The sequence below is a fragment of the Staurois parvus genome, unplaced genomic scaffold, assembly GCF_062004578.1.
Source record: "Staurois parvus isolate SC_StPar_1 unplaced genomic scaffold, SC_StPar_1.0 ptg000720l, whole genome shotgun sequence".
In the NCBI taxonomy this organism is placed as follows: Eukaryota; Metazoa; Chordata; class Amphibia; order Anura; family Ranidae; genus Staurois; species Staurois parvus.
Window position 1 is genome coordinate 3,296,163 of NW_028318516.1, and position 21,601 is coordinate 3,317,763.

At 44.6% G+C, this 21,601-nt stretch overlaps 2 protein-coding genes and 1 pseudogene across 2 annotated transcripts in view; 2 read left to right on the top strand and 1 right to left on the bottom strand.

Annotated features, from left to right (window-relative positions):
* LOC149445506 (uncharacterized) overlaps window positions 1-21,601 on the top strand; it is a 325,410-nt gene that overhangs the window by 116,568 nt on the left and 187,241 nt on the right. The window lies entirely within an intron of this gene.
* The window catches only part of LOC149445509 (uncharacterized), an 83,467-nt pseudogene that overhangs the window by 33,586 nt on the left and 28,280 nt on the right, over window positions 1-21,601 (bottom strand).
* LOC149445513 (uncharacterized) overlaps window positions 17,632-21,601 on the top strand; it is a 163,574-nt gene continuing 159,604 nt past the window's right edge. The window contains exon 1 of the mRNA XM_089653768.1: window positions 17,632-17,716. The gene's annotated coding sequence lies outside the window, so the exon portion shown is untranslated. The remainder of the gene's footprint in view (window positions 17,717-21,601) is intronic.

Below are 21,601 nucleotides of genomic sequence, written 5' to 3' on the forward strand. Positions count from 1 at the left end.
TAAAGAAATTCAAGTATCTTGACCCAGTGATAGTTGTCATAGCAGAGGAAAAACAAAATTTGAATGACATAGTAAGTTTCATTGACAAAATCCGGAGAAAATTGAAAAATAGCAATATCACTTACGAGATAGATGTGATTCAAAGTGACAACAACAGTCAGACTGCAGTTATGCCAGGAACCACAAGTCCCAGTAAGAATGACAACGACAGATGCAAGCAAGTGAGCCATAAAACGTATACCACATGCTTTCGCTGTCATAAACAAGGTCATATCAGACGGCATTGTTGGAAGTTTAAAATCGACTCACAAATAAAGAAAATGTAAATAAAAAGTGAAAAAGCAGCTTTTGTACAACCTGCTGTGTTGTGTAATGATAAAAGTTTAACTGAATTGCCTTATGCCTCAACAGTTAAACAAATTCATAATTTGACTAGAAACAACCAGGGGGCGGACTGACCATTTGGAAACTCAGGCACTGCCCGAGGGCTCGGGGTCGGTAGGGGGCCCCATGAGATGCCCCTGGTACCTTTTTCATAGACTTTTTTGAGTTTGGGCAAGGACACAGGGGCCCCATGATCCCCTTTTGCCTGGGGGCCCCATGAGTTGTTAGTTCAGCCCTGGCAACAACTATTCTGACAACATGGTGAGAAGGGTTGTCACAGACACAAATGGTTTATTACCAGTTCCAAAAATAGAATCACGTCCACATTCATCCCCGATATCGTTAGAATTTGTCGCTCCAATTGTATTGGATGACAATGGAAGACCATTTATACACGGTTTACTAAATGGTAAAAAGATTACATTTCTGATTGACAGTGGATCTGAGATTAGTCTTAGCAGAGAAAACGTACCTGTGAAACCAAATTCACCCATGTGTAAAATAAAAGGTTTTAATAATACAGGTCATTCCACTGCTAGACAGGTGCCCAATGTAACATTTGAAGTACCTGGGCTAGTGAAAACTAACATTGATATTTGGAATAGTAATGCCACCGAGAATATTCTTGGCATTGATTTTATCAATAAGCAAAAGTGGATTATTGATATTATGACCAAAGTTATTTGGAGGAATCCATCTAGGCCCAAATCAATGTTAATGGATCCTTCTATATACAGTGATGTTGGCTTCAACTCTAAAATGTCTACAGCACAAAAATGGCCTGATACTGATGGTAATTGTGCTTTAAATGAATTGGTACAACGTTTTCCAAGTTTGTGGTCAAAATTTACAAATGACATAGGAACTTTGAAAGATACAGAATTGAATATTGAGGGAAAAGATCCTATACCCCTTAATCAGTATGAGTTACCACAAGAATCAATAGGAACACTTTCTGCCATTGTTCAAGAGTTTGTACAACTTGGCATTTTAAAGAAAACACAATCAGTGGTAAATAACTGTATTTGGCCTATCAAAAATGCTGACAATTCATATTCCTTGTCAGTTGACTTCAGGACACTGAATAAACATATCACAAATAACAAAGCGGTTGTTCCTGATCATTCTAATATCAAGTTACATTTAAAGGCCGAATCCAAAGTGTTTTCTGTTTTGGAAATCGATAACAGTCATTTTTCGATCCCCTTAGCTAAAAGTTGTCAATACAAGCTAGCTTTCAAGTTTCAGAAAGAGACTTATGCATTCACTCTATTAGTAGCTGGTTTAGACATCAGTGATGGTGTAGTCCATGAGTCCATAGCAAAAATATTATTATTTATTATTATTATTATTATTATTATACAGTATTTATAAAGCGCCAATAGTTCGCTCAGCGCTGTACATTACAGAGGGGGACAGAACATGTGACAGAACAATACCAATACAATGCAAAACATGAGGGGATCGAGGGCCCTGCTCCTTGGAGCTTACAATCTAGGAGGGAGGGGATATGGCACAGGAGGAGATAGCTGTGGGGGATGGAGTGGTAGGAAGAGTGGAGGAGGTCGGCAAGTTAGCAGGGGGTGGGGTAGGCTTCCCTGAAGAGATGGGTTTTCAGGGTGCGCCTAAAGGAGAGGAGAGTAGGTGATAATCTGATGGGTTGGGGCAGGGAGTTCCAGAGGATGGGTGACACCCTGGAGAAGTCCTGGAGGCGGGCATGGGAGGAGGAGACCAGGGAACTAGAGAGAAGGAGGTCTTGTGAGGAGCGGAGTGTGCGTGCTGGGCCGTACTTGGATATTAGGTCAGTGATGTAGTTCGGGGCAGTATGGTGGACATCTTTGTACGTCAGCGTTAGGATTTTGAATTTGATCCGTTGCCCAATCGGAAGCCAGTGGAGGGATTGGCAGAGGGGGGTGGCGGAGACAGAGCGGTTGGAAAGGTGACTGAGTCTGGCAGCCGTATTCAGGATCGACTGAAGCGGGGATAGCCTGTGGTGAGGCAGGCCAGTGAGGAGGGAGTTGCAGTAGTCGAGTCGTGATATGATGAGGGAGTGGATGAGCTGTTTAGTGGTTTCTGGGGTTAGGAACGTGCGGATTTTGGAGATGTTGCGGAGGTGGAGTCTGCACGAGTTTGTTAAAGATTGGACTTGGGGCTGGAAGGATAGGTTGGAGTCCAGAATGACACCAAGTACTCTGGCCTGCGGGGCAGGTTTGATGGTAGCGTTATTCGATGTGATAGAGAAGTCAATGGGGGGTGGGGTCCGGGCTGGGGGGAAGACTAGGAGCTCGGTTTTGGAGAGGTTCAGTTTAAGGAAGTGGAGCGACATCCAGTCTGATATGTCGCTCAACAGGTGTGTGATTCGGGCGGAGACCAAGGGGGTGAGGTGGGGGGTTGAGAGATAGATTTGTGTGTCGTCGGCATAGAGGAGGTAGTTGAAGCCGTGAGAGTGTATGAGTTGGCCAAGGGAGGAGGTGTAGATGGAGAAGAGAAGGGGCCCGAGGACGGAGCCTTGAGGGACCCCAACAGAGAGGGGGAGTGAGGGGGAGGTGGTAGCATTATAGGTAACGCTGAAAGAGCGTTGTGACAGGTAGGATGAGAGCCAGGAGAGAGCAGAATCTCTGAGGCCGAGGGAGTGTAGTTTTTTGAGGAGGAGGGGGTGGTCGACTGTGTCGAAGGCCGCGGAGAGGTCAAGGAGTAGGAGCACTGAATAGTGGCCATTAGCTTTGGCGGTTAGCAGGTCATTGGAGAGTTTGAGTAAGGCAGTTTCGGTGGAGTGTAGGGGACGGAAGCTGGACTGTAGGGGATCCAGGAGGTTGTTGTCGTTGAGGTGAGATCATAGGCGGGTGTAGACTAGGCGCTCGAGGAGTTTAGATGTAAATGGGAGCAGGTAGATGGGTCTGAGGTTGTTCAGGTCATTGGGGTCCAGGGAGGGCTTTTTAAGTATGTGGGTGTTGTGTGCATGTTTCAGAGGGGAGGGGAAAGTGCCGGAGGAGCGTAGGATGGAGGGAGGTTGTAGGAGTTGTGAGGGGATAGGGTCGAGGGGTCAGGTGGTGAGTTGGGCATCAGAGAGGATCTTGGAGACTTCCTCGATGGTAGTAAGGTTAAAGGTGCGGAGTGTTGGGGGAGCTTCAGTATGAGGAATGTAGGGTGGGGTGGAAGAGGAGGTCAGAGCAGTGGTGGGGCCGTGGGAGAGGGGTGATGAGGGGGTAGCTGAGTGAGGGGGAAGGGGGTTGGAGGGAGTTTGAGCAGCGACGAAGTCCCTGCGGTTTATGTCGAGGGGGAGGGGGGATGAGGGGGTAGCTGTGTGAGAGGGGTCGGGTTGAGAGGGCGTGTGAGTTGCGGCAATGTCCTTGCGAATTGTGTCAATCTTGTTTTTGAAGTGATTGGCAATCTCAAGGGCAGTGAGTGAGGTGCTGGGTGGAGGTGGGGGTGGTGAGAGTAGAGAGTTGAAGGTGGAGAAGAGTCGGTGAGGATTGGAGGAGAGGGCCTTGATTAGGGTCAGGAAGTAGGCTTTTTTGGCAGCATGGAGGAAGGAGGTGTAGGTGTGGAAGGCAGATTTGTAGCAGGTGAAGGCTTGTTGGGATTTGGTTTTGCGCCATAGTCGCTCCAGGGCACGACTGTGTCGTTTGAGGGTTTTGGTGTGATCAGTCTGCCAGGGCTGGAGCGGTCGGGGTCTGATGTTGTGTGTGGTTAAAGGTGCTAGTGAGTCAAGGGCTGTTGAGAGCGCATTGTTGTAGGCGGTCATAGCCAAGTCGGGGCAGGACAGGGGGAGGATGCTGTCATGGAGTTGATCAGCTGCAGAGTGGAAGGGGGCAGGGTTAAGGTTGCGGAGGTTACGGCTGGTAGTAGTGTGACATTTGGAGGGGTAGGTGTTGGAGGACGAGGAGATAGAGAAGGTAATCAGGTTGTGGTCAGAGAGAGGGAAGGGGGTGTTTGTGAGGTTGTGGGGAGCGCAGCGGTTGGAGAAGACAAGATCAAGGATATTACCGTCAGAGTGGGTGGTGGATTGTATGCACTGTGCAAGTGCAAAGGAGGAGGTTAAGTGGAGCAGACGGGATGTGTCCGGGTTGTCGAGGTTGACAGGGATGTTGAAATCCCCAAGGATGATGGTGGGTAGCTTAGAGGAGAGGAAGAAGGGTAGCCAGGAGGAGAAGTCATCCAGGAAGCGGGGTATGGATCCAAGAGGCCGGTATATCATAATTTTCAAGGCCAGAATGCATTTTTCAGCATGTAAATACAATTATGCTAAGTACGCAGAATGTTAACGAACATATTACTCTTTTGTCTGAGTTATTTATGTTACAGGATGCAGGCCTAAAATTAAACCCGGAAAGAGTTCAGCTGATGAAAAGTCAGGTGAAATACTTTCACATGCAGGTTAGTCAAGGGAAGAGACAATTATTGCAAGAAACTGTCAGAGCTATCACTGCCTTTCCAGTTCCTACAACTCATAAAGCATTGCAACAATTTTTGAAAAACATAAACCATTGTAAAGAGTTTATACATGGTTTCGCAGAGAAAGTTAAGCCATTATATCATCTTTTGAAGAGTAAAAATAACTTAGTTGACCAATGGGGTCCAAATGAGAATAATGCTTTAAAAGTGTTGAAAAAAGATTTGCAGAATGCGCCAGCATTAGGTACTATTAAGGTTTGTTCCAAAGCTCCTTTTGTTGTGAAAACTCATGTATCTGATAATGCAATTTCAGTAACTTTTTCTCAATTAAAAGAAGGTAATGAGAGACTAATTAGTTACTTCTCCAGAAATTTATCACCATTGGAAAAAACTTTTACACCTGAGGTACTGCAACTGCTAAGTTTCTTTTATGCAATCAAAGCATCAGAAAGCATAGTAAAGTCACATAGTATCATACTACAGTCTCCTGACAGTTCACTAAGAAGAATTCTTCAGGAAGATACATTCAGAGAATGTGGTGAAAGGTATCCTCAGTGGATAAGAGCACTGTTAGCCAAACACATTGTGATAGGTACAGCTGTATCAGACAAGTCTCTACCTCACATTCACAGCAACACATGTATTACTGAAAAACACTCTAACACCAGAATAATGACATCAGCACAGAAAACAGTTATGCATATTTCTAATTTTATAGGGATGAGAACAAAGGCATAGTCCTTTGTCATCTCTGGGGTGATACAAAACCTTTCTTTGTTTAGTAAAACAGGGTTTTGCGGTCATGACCTATGATGAAATATTGCTGACCTATGATGAAACATTTTAATAATCCTTTTATTCTGATACATCCATATTAGCATAATATTAATATTATTTTTTATTTTTACATATTCATATACTGAATGTTTTTTGGTTAAAACTTCATAGAGTTATTCCAGTTAATAGAATATCTTTTGTTAAAAGGTTAAGAAACATATTACTCTTATAGGAGCAATATAAACTTATGACATATTTTATGGAAAGTATATTTCTGGAAAGTTAAAATATTATACAAATATGGAAATATACTACATTAATTATTATTACATCATTTAATTATTATTATTACTATTATAATCATATATCAATTAACATTATGATTAAGAATTATTATATTAAAAGAAACTGAAGATAAAGGTAAAGAGTTTTGAAGGAAAGTTATTTTTGGTTGGTCCAGTTATGAAGAATATGTACAATGATTTGGTACAAGGCTGTGTGTATGGGCCATGAATGAAGTGTGCATTGGTTAAAAATTAATTATGGACTAATCATAATAAGGGGGATTTGTTAGAAATCAAAATTATGATTCGGCACTTATATTGATGGCAAGCTTGCAAAATATTTGGTTTTTATGATTAATCATAATTAATATTAATATGTGTGAATTGTCGCCTTAAACCGATGATATTTAATTCTTCAGTAAAATAGATGAGATATAGCTATAGCTGAGACCAAAAGATATATAAGTTAAGCTGAGACAGTAAATATGAATGAGTTCGCTGAGACAGCTATACCAGCTGAAGACTATATTTAGGCATAGCTGGTTAGAAATCTCTAGTAAAATGTCAAAGGCATTAGGAGGACTCATTATAGACGTACTATTACATAATGTATTTTAATAGTATCTGTGTGTATTTAGTATACGTTTCTAAAATTTGATACATATATAGATTAGTGATTATACATTGATATGTTGAAAAGATATGTTCTTAAGCTATATTATTCTTTAAATATAAATAGCTGAGGTTACATCATTAGCTTACAATATTATGTACATCAGCATACATGTGTTCCTGTCCATCAAAAACATTATGTGAGTGTCGTCCCCCCCCCTTCTATGCCATACAAGGTATTAAGAATCTCTCGTTATGACACTCATTCTGCATAAAACGTCCATAAGGGACAGAGGACGAGAGCTCACACACTGACACTGACACTCTGACACACATACATGTCTAGGATGTTCTGAGAAAACAACAGGTGCGTGCTGCAAGACAAAGTTCGTCACTTCCATCTATTTCCGGCTTCTTCACAAAGTCACGAAGGACAAGAACATGAAGGACAGAACAGCACATGGCCGGACATCTATGACAGATAATGGTGACTTATCTTTAAACTTTTGCTTGTTATTTCTACAGTAGTTTTATCTCCATGGAACTGTTCATGATACGCTTTACATTGTTATTTTATACCATTGTGTGATAGAATAAAATCACACTTCATTTTTTATTTCAATGGCTCTTTCATTCAAAATCGCTTCAAGACACTAAAAGAAGTATTATATGTGTCTAAAATCCAACAGACAGGACATTCTGGGTAGTCTGTCTCTCTCTGATATGAAGGACGGGACATTCTGGGTAGTCTGTCTCCGTCTCTGATATGAAGGACGGGACATTCTGGGTAGTCTGTCTCTCTCTGATATGAAGGACGGGACATTCTGGGTAGTCTGTCTCCGTCTCTGATATGAAGGACGGGACATTCTGGATAGTCTGTCTCTCTCTGTTATGAAGGACGGGACATTCTGGGTAGTCTGTCTCCGTCTCTGATATGAAGGACAGGACATTCTGGGTAGTCTGTCTCTCTCTGATATGAAGGACGGGACATTCTGGGTAGTCTGTCTCTCTCTGATATAAAGGACGGGACATTCTGGGTAGTCTGACTCTCTCTGATATGAAGAACGGGAGATTCTGGTGAGTCTGTCTCTCTCTGATATGAAGAACGGGACATTCTGGTGAGTCTGTCTCTCTCTGATATGAAAGACATAACATTCTGAGGAGTTTGTCTCTCTCTGATAGGAAGGACGGGACATTCTGGGGAGTCTGTCTCTCTCTGATATGAAGGATGAGACATTTTGGGTAGTCTCTCTCTCTGATATGAAGGACGGGACATTCTGGTTACTCTGTCTCTCTCTGATTTGAAGGACGGGACATACTGGGTAGTCTGTCTCCGATATGAAGGACAGGACATTCTGGGTAGTCTGTCTCTGATATGAAGGATGAGACATTCTGGATAGTCTGTCTCTCTCTCTGATAGGAAGGATGAGACATTCTGGGTAGTCTGTCTCTCTCTGATATGGAGGATTGGATATTCTAGGTAGTCTGTCTCGGTCTCTGATATGAAGGATGGGACATTCTGGTTGGTCTGTCTCTCTCTGATTTGAAGGATGGGACATTCTAGGTAGTTTGTCTCTCTCTCTCTCTTATAGGAAGGACGGAACATTCTGGGTAGTCCGTCTCTCTCTCAAATGAAGGACGGGACATTCTGGGTAGTCTGTATCTCTTTGATATGAAGGGAAGGACATTCTGGGTAGTCTGTCTCTCTTTGATATGAAGGACGGGACATTCTGTGTAGTCTGTCACTCTCTGATATGAAGGACGGGGCATTCTGGGTAGTCTGTCACTCTCTGATATGAAGGACCGGACATTCTAGGTAGTCTGTCTCGCTCTCTGATATGAAGGATGGGACATTCTGGGTAGTCTGTTACTCTCTGATATGAAGGACGGGACATTCTGGGTAGTCTGTCTCCCTCTCTCTGAGAGAAAGGACGGGACATTCTGGGTAGTCTGTCGCGCTCTCTCTCTAATATGAAGGACGGGATATTCTGGGTAGTCTGTCTCGGTCTCTGATATGAAGGATAGGACATTCTGGGTAGTCTGTCTCTCTCTGTTATGAAGGACGGGACATACTGGGGAGTCTGTCTCTCTCTAATAGGAAGGACGGGACATTCAGGGTAGTCTGTCTCAGTCTCTGATATGAAGGATGAGACATTTTGGGTAGTCTCTCTCTCTCTCTCTGATATGAAGGACGGGACATTCTGGTTAGTCTGTCTCTCTCTTATTTTGAAGGACGGGACATTCTGGGTAGTCTGTCTCTGATATGAAGGACAAGACATTCTGGGTAGTCTGTCTCTCTCTCTGATAGGAAGGATGAAACATTCTGGGTAGTTTGTCTCTCTCTGATATGGAGGATTCGATATTCTAGGTAGTCTGTCTTGGTCTCTGATATGGAGGATTGGACATTCTGGGTAGTCTGTCTCTCTCTGATATCAAGGATGGGACATTCTGGGTAGTCTGTATCTCTCTGATATGAAGGATGAGACATTCTGGGTAGTCTGTCTCTCTCTGATATGAAGGATGGGACATTCTGGGTAGTCTGATTCTCTTTGATATGAAGGACGGGACATTCTGGGGAGTCTGACTCTCTCTGATATGAAGAACGGGAAATTCTGGTGAGTCTGTCTCTCTCTGATAGGAAGGACGGGACATTTTGGGGAGTCTGTCTCTCTCTGATAGGAAGGACGGGATATTCAGGGTAGTCTGTCTCTCTCTGATATGAAGGACGGGACATTCTGGTTACTCTGTCTCTCTCTGATTTGAAGGACGGGACATTCTGGGTAGTCTGTCTCCCATATGAAGGACAGGACATTCTGGGTAGTCTGTCTTTCTTTGATATGAAGGACGGGACATTCTGGGTAGTCTGTCACTCTCTGATATGAAGGATGGGACATTCTGGGTAGTCTTTCACTCTCTGATATGAAGGACGGGACATTCTGGATAGTCTGTCACTCTCTCTGATATGAAGGACGGGACATTCTGGGTAGTCTGTCTCTCTCTGATATGAAGGACGGGACATTGTGGGTAGTCTGTCTCTCTCTGATATGAAGGACGGGACATTGTGGGTAGTCTGTCTCTCTCTGCTATGAAGGACGGGACATTCTGGGTAGTCTGTCTCTCTCTGATATGAAGGATGGGACATTCTGGGTAGTCTGTCTCTCTCTGTTATTAAGGACGGGACATTCTGGGTAGTCTGTCTCTCTCTGATAGGAAGGACGGGACATTCTGGGGAGTCTGTCTCAGTCTCTGATATGAAGGATGAGACATTTTGGGTAGTCTCTCTCTCTATGATATGAAGGACGGGACATTCTGGGGAGTCTGACTCTCTCTGATATGAAGAACGGGACATTCTGGTGAGTCTGTCTCTCTCTGATATGAAAGACATAACATTCTGAGGAGTCTGTCTCTCTCTGATAGGAAGGACGGGACATTCTGGGGAGTCTGTCTCTCTCTGATAGGACGGATGGGACATTCTGGGTAGTCTGTCTCAGTCTCTGATATGAAGGATGAGACATTTTGGGTAGTTTCTCTCTCTCTGATAGGAAGGATGAGACATTCTGGGTAGTCTGTCTCTCTCTGATATGGAGGATTGGATATTCTAGGTAGTCTGTCTCGGTCTCTGATATGGAGGATTGGACATTCTGGGTAGTCTTTCTCTCTCTGATATGAAGGATGGGACATTCTGGGTAGTCTGTCTCTCTCTCATATAAAAGATGAGACATTCTGGGTAGTCTGTCTCGGTCTATGATATGAAGAACGGGACATTCTGGGTAGTCTGTCTCTCTCTGTTATTAAGGACGGGACATTCTGGGGAGTCTGTCTCTCTCTGATAGGAAGGACGGGACATTCTGGGGAGTCTGTCTCAGTCTCTGATATGAAGGATGAGACATTTTGGGTAGTCTCTCTCTCTATGATATGAAGGACGGGACATTCTGGGTAGTCTGTCTCTCTCTCTGATAGGAAGGATGAGACATTCTGGGTAGTCTGTCTCTCTCTGATATAAAGGACGGGACATTCTGGGTAGTCTGTCTCTCTCTGATATGAAGAACGGGACATTCTGGTGAGTCTGTCTCTCTCTGATATGAAAGACATAACATTCTGAGGAGTCTGACTCTCTCTGATAGGAAGGACGGGACATTCTGGGGAGTCTGTCTCTCTCTGATAGGACGGATGGGACATTCAGGGTAGTCTGTCTCAGTCTCTGATATGAAGGATGAGACATTTTGGGTAGTTTCTCTCTCTCTGATAGGAAGGATGAGACATTCTGGGTAGTCTGTCTCTCTCTGATATGGAGGATTGGATATTCTAGGTAGTCTGTCTCGGTCTCTGATATGGAGGATTGGACATTCTGGGTAGTCTGTCTCTCTCTGATATGAAGGATGGGAAATTCTGGGTAGTCTTTCTCTCTCTGATATGAAGGATGGGACATTCTGGGTAGTCTGTCTCTCTCTCATATAAAAGATGAGACATTCTGGGTAGTCTGTCTCGGTCTATGATATGAAGAACGGGACATTCTGGGTAGTCTGTCTCTTTCTGATATGAAGGACGGGATATTCTGGGTAGTCTGTCTCTCTCTCTGATATAAAGGACGGGACGTTCTGGGTGGTCTGTCTCTCTCTGATTTGAAGGATGAGACATTCTGGGTAGTTTGTCTCTCTCTCTCTGATAGGAAGGACGGGACATTCTGGGTAGTCTGTCTCTCTCTCATATGAAGGACGGGACATTCTGGGTAGTCTGTATCTCTTTGATATGAAGGGAAGGACATTCTGGGTAGTCTGTCACTCTCTGATATGAAGGAAGGGACATTCTGGGTAGTCTGTCTTGCTCTCTGATATGAAGGATGGGACATTCTAGGTAGTCTGTCACTCTCTGATATGAAGGACGGGACATTCTGGGTAGTCTTTCTTTCTCTCATAGGAAGGATGGGAGATTCTGGGTAGTCTGTCTCCCTCTCTCTGATAGAAAGGACAGGAGATTCTGGGTAGTCTGTTGCTCTCTCTCTCTGATATGAAGGACGGGACATTCTGGGTAGTCTGTCCCTCTCTGTTATGAAGGACGGGACATTCTGGGTAGTCTGTCTCTCTCTCCCTGATAGAAAGGACGGGACATTCTGGGTAGTCTGTCTCGGTCTCTAATAAGAAGGATGGGACATTCTGGGTAGTCTGTCTCTCTCTCTGATATGAAAGATGGGACATTCTGCGTAGTCTGTCTCTCTCTGATAGAAATGACTTGACATTCTGGGTAGTCTGTCTCTCTCTCTGATATGAAGGACGGAACATTCTGGGTAGTTTGTGTCTATGATATGAAGGACAGGACATTCTGGGTAGTCTGTCTCTCTCTGATAGGAAGGACGGGACATTCTGGGTAGTCTGTCTCTCTCTGATTTGAAGGATGGGACATTCTGGGTAGTCTGTCTCTCTCTCTGATAGGAAGGACGGGACATTCTGGGTAGTCTGTCTCTCTCTCTGATAGGAAGGACGGGACATTCTGGGTAGTCTGTCTCGGTCTCTGATAAGAAGGATGGGACATTCTGGGTAGTCTATCTCTCTCGGATATGACGGACGGGACATTCTGGGTCATCTGTCTCTCTCTCTGATATGAAGGACGGGACATTCTGGGTAGTCTGTCTCAGTCTCTGATATGAAGGACGGGACATTCTGGGTAGTCTGTCTCTCCCTGATATGAAGGACGGGACATTCTGCGTAGTCTGTCTCTCTCTCTGATATGAAGGACGGAACATTCTGGGTAGTCTGTCTCTCTCTCTCTGATATGAAGGACGGAACATTCTGGGTAGTCTGTCTCTCTTTCTGAAAGGAAGGATGGGACATTCTGGGTAGTCTGTCTCTCTCTGATAGGAAGGACGAGACATTCTGGGTAGTCTGTCTCTCTCTCTGATATGAAGGACGGGACATTCTGGGTAGTCTTTCTCTCTCTGATAGGAAGGACGGGACATTCTGGGTAGTCTGTCTCAGTCTCTGATATGAAGGACGGGACATTCTGGGTAGTCTGTCTCTCTCTGATAGGAAGGACGGGACATTCTGGGTAGTCTGTCTCTCCCTCTGATAGGAAGGACGGGACATTCTGGGTAGTCTGTCTCTTTCTCTGATATGAAGGACGGGACATTCTGGGTAGTGTGTCTGATTTTGGAGGTTTCTGTTTTATTATGTATACCTTTGTTTTTATTTTGTGTTCTGTATCTTTAAGACTTTTCTATCTGTAATTAAGTAACTTTTTTAAACAGTTGGTTGCATAAGAGTTAGGTTTATTGTTTCTTACTTTTTTTTAGGTGTTTTGTCACTTTACTGATATCCCTGTAAGGTAATACAATGCAGGAATGGTTATCAGGGGACATTTCTCGGGGCTGCAGTTCCTCTGAATTCCACAAGATGGTGATCTCATTTCTACTACCCAGACAGGACTCCTCTATGGAATACAGACAGGAAGTGATGTCAGGAACAGACAGGAAGTGATCTTGAATAAAGACACAAAGTTCTATGTGGTCTGAAGGGGATCGGAGAGGTTTGTGGACCTGTAGAGGAGGTAATTATTATACAGGATTTATGGCGCCAAAAGTTTTCTCAGCGCTTTACAATATAACGGGAGACAATACAGCAACAATACAGTTCAATACAAGAGGGATAGGAGGGCCCTGATCCTGGGAGTTTACAATCTAAAAGGGAGGGGCTAGTGGTACAAGAGGTAGTAACTGTGGGGGATGGACTGGTAGGAAGAGTAGAAGAGGCAGGATAGGCTTCCCTGAAGAGAGAGGTTATCAGAGATCGCCTAAAAGTGAGCAGAGTAGGCGATAGTCTGATAAATTGTGGTAGAAAGTTCCAGAGGATGGGGGAGTCTCTGGAGAAGTCCTGGAGATGAGCATGGGAGGAGGAGACAAGGGAGCTAGAGAGTAGGAGGTCTTGCGAGGAGCGGAGAGGACGGTTTGGGTGATATTTGGAGACAAGATTGGTGATGTATTTTTGGGCAGTTATAAATGGCTTTATATGTTATTGTTAATGTTTTGAATTATATCCATTGGGCAACGGGAAGCCATTGGAGGGATTTACAGAGGGGGGTGGAGGATACTGAATGGAGGCCAGTGGAGGGATTGACAGAGAGGGGTGGAGGACAGTGAATGGAGGCCAGTGGAGGGCTTGGCAGAGAGGGGTGGAGCACACTGGGTGGAGGCCAGTGGAGGGATTGGCATAGAGGGGTGGCAGATACAGAATGGATAGTAAGGTGGATGAGTCTGGCAGCAGCATTCATGATAGACTGAAGAGGGGATAGCCTGTGATGAGGTCGGCCAATGAGGAGGGAGTTACAATAGTCAAGGCGAGATATAACAATGGAGGGAATAACTTGCTTAGTGGTTTCCGAGGTTAGGAACGGGCGTATCTTGGAGATGTTGTCTTGGTGAAGTCTACAAGATTTGGACAGCGATTGGATTTGGGGTTGAAAGAACAGGTGGGAGTCTAGGATTACACCTAGTACCCTGGCATGAGGGGAGGGACTGATGATTGTGTTATTGATCTTGATGGAGAAGTCAGGGGAGGGGGCACGGGCTGGAGGAAATACTAAGAGCCCAGTTTTGAAAAGATTGAGTTAGAGGAAGTGGAGTTACATCCATGCCGATATGTCGCTTAGTAGGTTAGTAATGAAGGGGTGAGGTGAGGAGGTGACTGAAGGGGTGAGGTGAGGAGGAGACTGAAGGGGTGAGGTGAGGAGTAGAAAGATAGATTTGTGTATCATTATCATAGAGATGGTACTTTTAAGCCATGGGCGTTTATCAAGTGACCAATGGAGGAGGTGTAGATGGAGAAGAGAAGGGGTCCAAGGACAGATCCTTGAGGCACCCCTATAGAAAGAGGGAGTGAAGAGGAGGAAGCAGCATTATAGGTAATGCTTAAGGAGCGCTGTGATAGGTAGGAGGAGAACCAGGAGAGAGCAGAGTCTCTGAGACTCAGAGAGTGGAGTTTTTTGAGCAGGAGAGGATTGTCAACAGTATCAAAAGCTTCAGAGAGGTCAAGTAGTAAGAGTATGGAGTAGTGGCCATTGGTTGGAAGGAGTAGGGAGTAGTGGCCAGTGGCTGGGATGAGTATGGAGTAGTGGCCATTGGTTGGGATGAGTATGGAGTAGTGGCCATTGGTTAGGATGAGTACGGAGTAGTGGCCGTTGGTTGGGATGAGTACGGAGTAGTGACCATCGGTTGGGATGAGTAAGGAGTAGTGGCCGTCGGTTGGGCTGAGTACGGAGTAGTGGCCGTCGGTTGGGATGAGTACGGAGTAGTGGCCGTCGGTTGGGATGAGTACGGAGTAGTGGCCATCGGCTGGGATGAGTACGGAGTAGTGGCCATCGGTTGGGCTGAGTACGGAGTAGTGGCCATCGGTTGTGCTGAGTACGGAGTAGTGGCCGTCGGTTGGGCTGAGTACGGAGTAGTGGCCATCGGTTGGGATGAGTACGGAGTAGTGACCGTCGGTTGGGATGAGTGCGGAGTAGTGGCCGTCGGTTGGGCTGAGTACGGAGTAGTGGCCATCGGTTGGGATGAGTACGGAGTAGTGGCCATCGGTTTGGATGAGTATGGAGTAGTGGCCATCGGTTGGGATGAGTACGGAGTAGTGGCCATCGGTTGGGATGAGTACGGAGTAGTGGCCATCGGTTGGGATGAGTACGGATTAGTGGCCATCGGTTTGGATTAGTATGGAGTAGTGGCCATCGGTTGGGATTAGTATGGAGTAGTGGCCATCGATTGGGATTAGTATGGAGTAGTGGCCATCGGTTGGGATTAGTATGGAGTAGTGGCCATTAGTTGGGATGAGTATGAAGTAGTGGCCATTGGTTGGGATGAGTATGGAGTAGAGGCCATTGGTCTTAGCAGTTAGTAGATCATTAATGAGGTTTAGTAGGGCGGTGTCAGTGGCGTGTAGTGAGTGAAAGCCAGACTGTAAAGGGTCGAGAAGGTTGTTGTCAGTGAGGTGGGAGCTCAGGCGATTGTAGACTAAGCGTTCTAAGCGTTTAGAGGTAAATGGCAGCAGGGAGATGGGTCTTAAGTTGTTCAGGTTGATGGGGTCCAGGGAGGGCTTTTTAAGTATGGGAGTTATATGCACATGCTTTAGAGGGGAGGGGAAGGCACCAGTAGAGAGGGAAAGATTGAAGATGTGAGTGAGGGATCATAGGATGGAAGAAGAGGGTGACCATAGTAGCTGTGAGGGGACAGGATCCAGGGGGCAGGTGGTGAGACGGGCTTCTGAGAAGACCTTAGTGATCTCTTCAGTAGTAGCGAGGTCAGAAGAGGAAAGTGTTGAGGGAGGTTTAGTATAAGGTATGCTAAGTGGGATGGATGTCTGTGCAGTGGTGATGCCCCTACGGATTGCATCAGTCTTGTTTTTTAAATGATTTGCAATCTCATGAGCAGTGAGTGAGGTACTGGGTGGAGGTGGAGAAAGTAGAGAGTTAAAAGTAGAGAAGAGAAAACGAGGACTGAATGAGCAGGTATTGATGAGAGTGACAAAGTCGTCTTGTTTGGCAGCATGGAGGGAGGAATTGTATATGAAGAAAGCAGATTTACATTGGGTGAATGCTTGCTGAGATTTGGTTTTACGCCAGAATCGCTCCAGCGCACGACTATGTCACTTAAGATTTCTGGTGTCTTCAGTCTGCCAAGGTTGTAATGGTCGGGGCCGGATGCTTCGTGTTGTTAGAGGAGCAAGTGAGTCTAATGTGGATGATAGTGAACTGTTGTAGACAGCAGTGGCCAGGTCAGGGCAGAACAGGGGAGAGATTCTGTCATAGAGTTGGTCAGTTGCAGAGTGGAAAGGAGCCGGGTTCAAGTTGTGAAGGTTTCTGCGGGTAATTGTTTGCTGCTTGGAGGGATAGGTGTTTGAAGATGAGGAGACTGTGAAGGTGATGAGATTGTGATCAGAGAGAGGAAAGGGGGTGTTTGTGAGGTTGTAGGGAGTGCAAAGATGGGAGAAAACAAGGTGTAATGTATTCCCATCAGAGTGAGTGGAGGACTGTATACATTGTGCTAATGCAAGAGATGAGGTTATGTTGAAGAGTTGGGATGTAGCCGGGTTGTTGACATTAATAGGGATGTTAAAATCTCTGAGAATGATAGCGGGTAGTTCAGAGGAGAGAAAGTAGGGTAGCCAGGAGGAGAAATCATCAAGAAAATGGGACACGGGTCCAGGAGGCCGATAGATCACTGCAATCCTCAGAGAAATGGGAGAAAACAGCCGGATGCAGTGAGTCTGGGAAGAAGAGAAGGATAGAGAGGGAGGGTTAGGGAGGACTTGAAAGGTGCTCAGTGGGGATAGAAGCAAACCAACCCCACCACCTTTCTGACCACTGGGTCTGGGTGAGTGGGTCCAGAGGAGGCCTCCATAGGAAAGTGCTGCGGGGGAAGTAGGATCTGCTGCTTGGAGCCAGGTTTCTGTAATTGCTAGTAGGTTAAGGGAGAGTCAAAAAGGTCATGGAGAGAGGCTTATTACAGACAGAGCGGGCATTCCAGAGCGCTTATGAAAAAGGGAGCCTGGTTTTTGGGAGCACAGGGACTGATATTAAATTGAGGGGATTGTGGCTATTCCATGGAAGAAAGAGGATGCCTGGTGTGGGGGTGAGATAGTGGAGGACCAGGGTTTGGGGAGATATCCCCAGAGGTTAGCAGAAGGAGGATGCCTGGTGTGGGGGTGAGATAGTGGAGGACCAGGGTTTGGGGAGATATCCCCAGATGTTCGGAGAAGGAGGGTGAGGAAAGTAAAATGGGAGCAGGATGTACATGAGCGCACATGCCTTCCAGTCCTGGTGTTTGGGTCAGCAGGAGGTGATGAGAGCAGTAGTAGGGAGATGGTAGCAGTGAGGGGGAGATGTACAAGTTTTGGGGTGGAGCAGAGGGGTAAAGAAGTGAGATTTTGGGAACGCAGGAAAGTAATATGAAAAGGAGGAGTAGAGGGGACATATGAAAGGTACACGGAGTGGCACTCAGACTTGTAGGAGATGTTTCCCGGGGTGTTTGCTTGTCATGTCATGATGGACAATCAGCCGCCCCTCACATCACCGGGTAAGAGGAGACTTTATTGTAAAGGAGAGAGCAGTACGGAGGATCCACCTAGATCCCCCATCATCTGATAAACACATAGAAACAATGGATTCAGTCAGTGTGTGTGTTTCCTACAGATGGATCCAGTCATGGGAACCCACCAGAGAGATGTCCCCGTCCTCTGTATTCCCGGGATTCCACACAGGAAGGTCACACCATCCCTCACCATCATCAGGTAGATGAGGAACAATCACTGATAGTATCATTAGGATCTGTACATTATCTGCATTGTTACCATTGATGTCATTTTTATTATATATTCAGAGTGGAAACCTGAGAGATCCTAAAGTTGAGGATAAAGAAGAGATAAAAGAGGAGGAGGATGAGGATGGCGGGATGGAGGAGTCACAGCTTCTAAAAGAACACAAAGATCTGTACCAGGACACCATGGTGGAGTCATCCAGCTACAGGAACCCACCAGAGAGATGTCCCCGTCCTCTGTATTCCCGGGATTCCACACAGGAAGGTCACACCATCCCTCACTATTGCAAGGTTGGTGGGATGGAGAATCTAGAACATGGACTCATACAGACAATGTGTGGATATTTTATGCAAACTTATATTTTACAGATGATATTTTCTCTGATTTCCTTGATTTAGAGTGGAGATCCAATCGATATAGAATTTGAGGTGAAAGCAGAAGAAGAAGAGGCGTATGTGAGGGATGATCAGCAGTCTATGGAGGAGGATGGAATAACGGGGACATTTATAGAGGAGGACACTCCTACAGAGATCAGCACAGGTGGGTCATGAACACTAAATCCATTCCTCCACCCATACTGCTCACTGATTGGTCCAGAGTAGGGCGAGGACTGGGTGATATCAGCCTGTAATCCCCTGGTCACTTTCCTGAGCTGTGTTCCCCGTCCTGTATTCCTGGATTTCTCTCGGATAATCTTCCTTCTCTGTGCTGCAGACACAATTTATGTATCTAGACTGGATTTATGGAGGTTCTGGGGTTCAGCTGGCAGCAAAATGTAGATTTTTCCTCTAAGCATTGCATAATGTAGCACCCAGGACATGTGACTGGGGTCTCCTGCCTTATGCCTGACTCCTCCAGGGGACCTTCTCTGTTATCTGCTGGCTGTGCCGGGTGGAGGGATATGTCTGTAGTGTCTCAGACCCAAGTCACTGAGTGCAGTCTCAGGAGATGGGAGGCAGCGGTGTGGGACCTACATAGTTACATAGTTAGTCTGGCTGAAAAAAGACATTCCATCTAGTTGTACCATTAAAAATAAAAGTTATAATCCGACACCCACAGCTGATCCACCAGAAGGCAAAAACCCAGCAAAGCACGATCCGATCTCCTCCTGCAGGGGAAATAATTCCTTCTTGACCCCCCGAGAGGCAATCGGATATTCCCTGGATCAACCTTCCCTATAAATGTTATATCCAGTTATATTCTGTGTATCCAAGAAAGAATCCAGGACTTTCCTACAGCAACCCCCCCTTATGTATTATACATGGTGATCATATCCCCCTTATGTATTATACATGGAGATCATATCCCCCCTTATGTATTATACATGGAGATCATATCCCCCCCTTATGTATTATACATGGAGATCATATCCCCCTTATGTATTATACATGGAGATCATATCCCCCCTTATGTATTATACATGGAGATCATATCCCCCTTATGTATTATACATGGAGATCATATCCCCCCTTATGTATTATACATGGAGATCATATCCCCCCTTATGTATTATACATGGAGATCATATCCCCCCCTTATATATTATACATGGAGATCATACCCCCCCTCCCTTATGTATTATACATGGAGATCATATCCCCCCTTATGTATTATACATGGAGATCATATCCCCCCCTTATGTATTATACATGGAGATCATATCCCCCTTATGTATTATACATGTAGATCATATCCCCCCTTATATATTATACATGGAGATCATACCCCCCCCTCCCTTATGTATTATACATGGAGATCATATCCCCCTTATGTATTATACATGGAGATCATATCCCCCTTATGTATTATACATGGAGATCATATCCCCCTTATGTATTATACATGGAGATCATATCCCCCCTTATGTATTATACATGGAGATCATATCCCCCCTTATGTATTATACATGGAGATCATATCCCCCTTATGTATTATACATGGAGATCATATCCCCCTTATGTATTATACATGGAGATCATATCCCCCCTTATGTATTATACATGGAGATCATATCCCCCCTTATGTATTATACATGGAGATCATATCCCCCTTATGTATTATATATGGAGATCATATCCCCCTTATGTATTATACATGGAGATCATATCCCCCCTTATGTATTATACATGGAGATCATATCCCCCTTATGTATTATACATGGAGATCATATCCCCCCTTATGTATTATACATGGAGATCATATCCCCCCTTATGTATTATACATGGGGATCATATCCCCCCTTTATGTATTATACATGGAGATCATATCCCCCCCTTATGTATTATACATGGAGATCATATCCCCCCTTATGTATTATACATGGAGATCATATCCCCCTTATGTATTATACATGGAGATCATACCCCCCTTATGTATTATACATGGAGATCATATCCCCCCCCTTATGTATTATACATGGAGATCATATCCCCCTTATGTATTATACATGGAGATCATATCCCCCTTATGTATTATACATGGAGATCATATCCCCCTTATGTATTATACATGGAGATCATATCCCCCCTTATGTATTATACATGGAGATCATATCCCCCCTTATGTATTATACATGGAGATCATATCCCCCCTTATGTATTGTACATGGAGATCATATCCCCCCTTATGTATTATACATGGAGATCATATCCCCCTTATGTATTTTACATGGAGATCATATCCCCCCTTATATATTATACATGGAGATCATATCCCCCCCTTATGTATTATACATGGAGATCATATCCCCCCTTATGTATTATACATGGAGATCATATCCCCCCCTTATGTATTATACATGGAGATCATATCCCCCCCTTATGTATTATACATGGAGATCATATCCTTCCTTATGTATTATATATGGTGATCATATCCCCCTTATGTATTATACATGGAGATCATATCCCCCCTTATGTATTATACATGGAGATCATATCCCCCCCTTATGTATTATACATGGAGATCATATCCCCCTTATGTATTATACATGGAGATCATATCCCCCTTATGTATTATACATGGAGATCATATCCCCCCTTATGTATTATACATGGAGATCATATCCCCCTTATGTATTATACATGGAGATCATATCCCCCCTTATGTATTATACATGGAGATCATATCCCCCCTTATGTATTATACATGGAGATCATATCCCCCCTTATGTATTATACATGGAGATCATATCCCCCCTTATGTATTATACATGGAGATCATATCCCCCCTTATGTATTATACATGGAGATCATATCCCCCCTTATGTATTATACATGGAGATCATATCCCCCCTTATGTATTATACATGGAGATCATATCCCCCTTATGTATTATACATGGAGATCATATCCCCCTTATGTATTATACATGGAGATCATATCCCCCTTATGTATTATACATGGAGATCATATCCCCCCTTATGTATTATACATGGAGATCATATCCCCCCCTTATGTATTATACATGGTGATCATATCCCCCCTTAATCTCCTCTTCTCAGTAGAGAATACATTCAGTTCCTCTAATCTTTCCTCATAGCTGATCTCCTCCATGCCTCGTATCAGTTTGGTTGCCCTTCTCTGTACTTTCTCCAGTTCCCCAATGTTCTTTTTGCAAATTGATGCCCAAAACTGAACTATATATTCCAGATGAGGTCTTACTAATGATATGTACTGGGGGGAAGGGGTAATATGATATCTCTCTCTCTGGAGTCTATGCCTCTCCTAATACAAGAGAGGATTTTGCTCACTTTAGAACCTGCAGCTTGCATTGCATGCTATTAATCTACCAGAACCCCCAACATTGACCCCCCCCAGATCCTTCTCCAACACTGAACCTTGGGGTCCCCCACTAATA